The 5947-nt window shown below is 31.7% G+C and overlaps 1 pseudogene; it reads left to right on the top strand.

Annotated features, from left to right (window-relative positions):
* Positions 1-961: 961 nt before the first annotated feature.
* Positions 962-1924, top strand: LOC136065887 (abscisic stress-ripening protein 3-like; annotated as a pseudogene).
* Positions 1925-5947: the final 4023 nt, after the last annotated feature.

The following is a 5947-nucleotide window of genomic DNA, read 5'->3' as shown; positions in this document are numbered from 1 at the left end:
ATGTGGCAAAGTGAAGGCAAAAAAAGAGAGGCATTGATATCATTAAAACGTTTTTTTTTTTAAATAAAAAATTTAATTTGGAAGAAGATACCGTGAATTAGAAAAAGTAAAATAAAAATTGCGGTATTTTAAAATTCAAATAAGTTAGAGAATAAAAAAGTGAGAAAAAAAAAAAAGAGTTTATATGAATTATTAAGTTTTTGTGTTTATCTAAAGAATTGAAAATATATTAGAGATAAAAGTAGTAGATAACAACAATTAGTTATTGTTCCTATTTAAATAAAAATAGTCCTATTCCATAACAACAATTATGTTGTTGTTTCTATCTAAAAATTAATTCAAAGAAGTGATAAAGCAGGGAAATAATTGATATAAAAAAATGATTTTTGTATTTATCTAAAAAATAAATATAAGGCAGTAAAATAAAAAAGAAAAAAAAGCTGATATATATGAACAAGTTTTTTTTTTTTTTTGAAGGTTGATATGAACAAGTTAGTTGTTGTATTTATCTTAAAAGTTAATTACTTCTGGTCCAACCTTTTACTTTATTATTTATTATATATATAATATGATTTTATTTTATTTTTGATGAAATATATGATTTTTGTTGGTAAACGAATCAACCACGTAATCATTAATAATATATATTATATAGTATACACCAAAGGGGAAAAAATTAGGTGAAGAATCAATTTTATGTCCAGCAAAAAGCAAAGGGGACCCGACTGAGGTTACCCTTTTTTAGTTTAGTTGTGAAAAAAGAAAAAGAAAAAAAAAACGAAAGATTATCCAAACAATATATATAATTATATAAAAAAGGCAGATCCGTGAAGGCAAACAAATCGTGACCGACCATCACAACATTAACGGCCACCCACAATGGCGGGAGAGCAAATGAGCATGTGGCACTTGGCAGTGGCCACTATCTCTATTCCCCTGTTATAAATACCAACCTCTCTACCCAAAACTTCATCATCAACTATCTCTCTTTTCTTTCTCTCCTTAATTTTAACTCTAGTTTTGTTAACTCAACCTCAACCTCCAATTCCATGGCTGAAGAGAAGCACCACCACCACCTTTTCCATCACAAGAAGGACGAAGAAGATAAGCCTGTTGAATCTGTCTACAGTGAGACTACTACTGGTTATGCTGAGACTGGTTATTCCAGTGGTGGCCCCGGCGGGTACGGTGAGTCGACCGTAGAAGGATATGGTGCCACCACCATCTCCACCGAGTCTGAGGTTGACTACAGGAAGGAAGAGAAGCACCACAAGCATCTCGAGCAGCTTGGCGAGATGGGTGCTGTCGCAGCTGGTGCTTATGCCTTGGTAATAATATATATATATATATATATATATATAACCTTCTTAATCTGCTGTATGGCACAGATTTTGTTTTAAGTTTATTAACATCTTTAATAATAATAAGGCTAAAGTTTTTTTTTTTTTCCGGATAATGATATATTTCAGCACGAGAAGCATAAGGAAAAGAAAGATCCAGAGCATGCCCACAAGCACAAGATAGAAGAGGAGATTGCAGCAGCAGCTGCAGTTGGAGCTGGTGGATTTGCCTTCCATGAGCATCATGAGAAGAAAGACAAAGGAAGAAGAGGAAGAGGCCCAAGGAAAGAAGCACCACCACCTCTTTGGTTGAAAACAACACCATCCATCCATCCATCCATCCAAGACATACCATCTAGATCTCTCTTTCAATGTGTCTTTTTTATTTATTAACTGCGTCTTTTTTCTTCTTCTTTGAGTTGTGTTGTGTTTATGCCAGTAAGCAACTACCCTAAATAATACTTTGTGGGCGAGCGAGAGTGAGTTTGTAAATGCTTACTTGGTTGGTACATGTCCCTGTTCATTGTGTGTCATCCCGTTTCTTTGTGTGCAATGTTGATAATAATATTTTCCTATCATATCAATTAATCTTCTTGATGTTATCTAAGCAATTTCTTATTTAATTTAATTTTATTAATTTTTTAACCCAAGTGAACTTCTAGAAAAAAGAAGAGTAATACAAAAAATAATTAATACAAATTTCATCACATAAGATGTATCACTTATTACAAAAAGTAATTTTGACTTTCATTTATTATAATTTTTTTTGACTTTCTTTATCATATTGTTAAATTCATTGATTACCTTTATTGTCATATCAATTTATAAATGTCATATTGTAATATTTGAAAAATAATAGTTATTTAGGGTAAATACCATGTTAGTTACTACTTTCATATTTATAATAGACCATATCATAAATTTAATTAGTGGAATCTACCATAAATGTAAGAGAGTAGATCTAATAATTATGCATAAAATTTATAATATCTTTTAACAATATTTTTTTTTATTTTAAAAATCATCCATTAAAAAAAATTGATTAACTAATTAATTGTTTATCATTATCAGCTGGTCAGTGTGTTTTCCTTCCATTTCTTTCTCCCTTTATATTATCAAAATATAATATAAAACTAATAAACAAGAACATGGACATTTTTCATTGCTTTGATCAGTCAATCACAAGATCATTTGTGCGATATTTTTGATGTTAGGATTAAGATACATATATCATGGTTATTGCATGACAGCAAATGAGATTATGTTCATGGTGGGCTTGTGCAGTGTAAATGATTATTTATTTATTTATATAATTAAATATTTAATGAAAGTAATGTCATCAACAGTCACAACTAACAAATTGTAATATGCTAACTTTCTTACAAGATATCCTTGATCTGCCGTAACTGTAACATAACAGTAAATAATGTTAAAATTTCATGGTACTTATTTGATTATTTTGTATAACTAGTAAGTTACTCATATGATGCTAGGATAATTTTGTGATATTTTATATAAGACGGTTTTGGAGAATGTTGTACATATATTATAAAGAAAAAGTAAAATAAAATATATTTTGATATATTAAAATAAAATAAATACAAAAGAGTAATAAGATCATGAAAATTAACTAATTTGTATTGTGTTCACATATTGCATACCATGAAAAAAATAGGCAAAAATGCAAAACTGATCCTTTAACTTTCAGCTTTTGTTATTTCAGTCTTCTAATTTTCAGTTTTGTCATTTCAGTCCTCTAAGTTTCAATTTTTGTTAATGTGGTTTTCCTTTAGAACTCAGTTATCTTTTTCCGTTAAGTGATCAAAACAACACCGTTTTGACTTTTTTTTTTTTTTTTAATAACAATTTTCATAGTTAAGAAAAAAAAAGCTGTAAAAAAAGAAAAGAAAAAAAAACATTCGGAAATGGCGAACGCAAGATCTGTGCAAAACCTGTGCCTCTGTTCTTGCGTCGTCTTCGCCGCCAAGATCTGGATATGCCCCTTCTGTTACCAGCGCAACCATTCCCCTCCTTACTATTCCGTGATCTCCGATACCAATCTCCCTGAGTCCCTGGCGAAGTCTACGCTCAACACACCACCGATCAATACACTCCCCGAGTCCCCTTGAAGAACACTTGCTCCATTATCGTTGACGCCATGAGGTGTCTGAGCGGGACCACTACGATCTGAGCTGAGATTGATGTTAGCGAGAGAGGCTCTTTGCGGTACCAGAAGAATTGGTTGAGAAATGAGAGGACCACACACGCTACTCTCCCTAGAATCCATGTTCGGAATGTGAAGCACAAGAGAGAAGGGTCGTTGGTGGTCAAAACCGTTAGAGCTACTTGCTCAATCGGATATTTCTCGGAGTTGGTGGAATTTTCCGAATTTGATATTCGAGAGTTCTGGACTGTGTATGAATGAGAAGATTTTGAAGCTTAGCTTAGTGTTTAGAGAGGTGGAAATATGAGGAAAAAAAAAAAGAATTGAAAGGAGGAAAGAGATTATGAAAATTTTACTGAGAGGAGCTTTGATTTCTTTGTTATTGTTCATCTTGTTCGAAAACAAAAAAGAGGAGATGAGCTATGTCAAATTGGCTTTGAGGCATGAGGCGTGCGGCGTGCGGCATGCCATTGGCTTGTTGCCCGAGAACGCGGCTTCGTTTCATTTGGGACTCAGATTCAGGTTTGTGGATTGGACTTCTCCGACATGTTAAAGTTTTGATTTCTTAGGTTACTTGTTTTTTTTTTTTTTTTTATAATTTTCTTTTAATTATAAAAATTATTATAATAAAGAAGCTAAAAATTAAAGGGTCATTTAACGGAAAAAGATAACCGACTTCTAACGGAAGACTACATTGACAAAAATTGAAACTTAGAGGACTGAAATGACAAAACTAAAAGTTAGAGGGTCAGTTTTGCATTTTTGCCAAAAAAATATGTCAAACTCTCTCATCGTCTTCCACTCATTAATAGTACAACATTAAAACATGGTCTTATAGATGATTTAAAACCATGGTAAATATGGTTTTACATTGCATACCAAATATTCTCTCTACTTATATATCCAAACAAAAAATATCTAACCAAATTATACTCAAACCTAAATCATATTTAAGCCCCTAATTTATAAAGAAAAAAAAATTACCAGTAGGGTTTTGGCAGTTTGATGGTGGGGGGGACTAGTATGATGGATGTTGTAGCCCCTCAGATTCATCTTTTGCTCTCTTACAAATACTTTGTCAATTTCAAATACTTAATTTTGATAATAGTGAAACAATACTTTTCTTTTAATAATCTACAACATTTTCGTGTCTCTCTATCTCTCCCCATGGCCTTATCTTGTTAGTTATTACTATTAATCCTATTATTATCATTATTTTTGCTTTTTTTTTTTTAATACTAAAACGGTGGGTATTCTAAAAGACATGAAGTAGAGAGAAATGTATGATGTAAACTCGAGCAATTAATAAGATAACAATAAAATTAATTTAATGTTATCTTTTGAGTAACAGTAAAAAAAAAAAAAAAAAACTTAATGAAAAGAGGTAAAAAATGATTAAATGTAAAATTAAAGTGCCACATGACAAGGCTACATGCACTCCCATTGGGGTCTTTACTTTATATATGTGATCATTTGCAATTAATTAACTAATCTGGCCTAAAATAGAGGGTATGTCTTGGTTGTTAATACTTAAGCTCTATAAAACCATATCTCTTGTTCATTGTTTTTTCCTAAGGATTTTGTAAGTAAAAACAAATGACTATTTCTGCAAGGTGTTCTACAAAAGGCCTCCAATTGTTTTTTTTTTTTTTTTTTTGAATTCTCTTTTGATTTGTCTTCTTTCGTTCCTATGCAGATAAAATGATAAATCTCCTAATGTGGAGCTTTTAAAGCTCTAAAACAATGAAAGAGAATCGCAAGCACCTTATATGAAGTAACTGCTTCCTAAGTCCAACACTTTCTTGTCTTGTTTTGCTCAGTAACAATTAGTGCTGCCACTATTTAACTTCGGGTGAATTGGTGACTTCTTTTAGTTTAATATAATTTTTCTGCAATTTGTGGAGCGGAGGATAAAGGGTTTGTTAATGGGAAAATATATATATATATATATTGAGGCAGCATGTAATTGCTTTATTTTTTTTTTTTTTGGTTCAGTGCCAATAAGTGTTTCTCCTATTTAACTTTAAGTGAGTTAAAATATATGTGTGTAGGGGTGGATCCTAGGAACCAGGCCCATTCCACTAAGATTGGGCTAGAATGGAGGTTCAATACAATTAATTTGTAAATATGGGTAGCTAAGGCCAACACTTGATTCCTAAGGGTTACAGTTCGATAGTTAAAAAAAGGAGTTAGCAAGAATAACAATACATGTACAAAATTATAGTAGGAAAAGAGAGATTCTTATTTAAGTCCTTCATTGGACTGGTTGAGGAGCAATTGTTCTTAAGATGTGCACTTCTTGGTATTACACTGGTATCTCTCTCTCTCTCTCAACTTTTTCCGATCCCATCTCAAGGAGCGCAACGTGTGATTTTTTTAAAGTTTAGTTTGAAGATGCAAAAAGGTACAACTTTTGTGTTTTTAATTTGAGTTTTTACTGTTA

Source organism: Quercus suber, unplaced genomic scaffold, assembly GCF_002906115.3.
Source record: "Quercus suber isolate HL8 unplaced genomic scaffold, Cork oak 2.0 scaffold_1280, whole genome shotgun sequence".
Classification (NCBI taxonomy): Eukaryota; Viridiplantae; Streptophyta; class Magnoliopsida; order Fagales; family Fagaceae; genus Quercus; species Quercus suber.
Note: the sequence above shows the minus strand (reverse complement) of the source record. Positions and strands in the feature narration are given on the sequence as shown.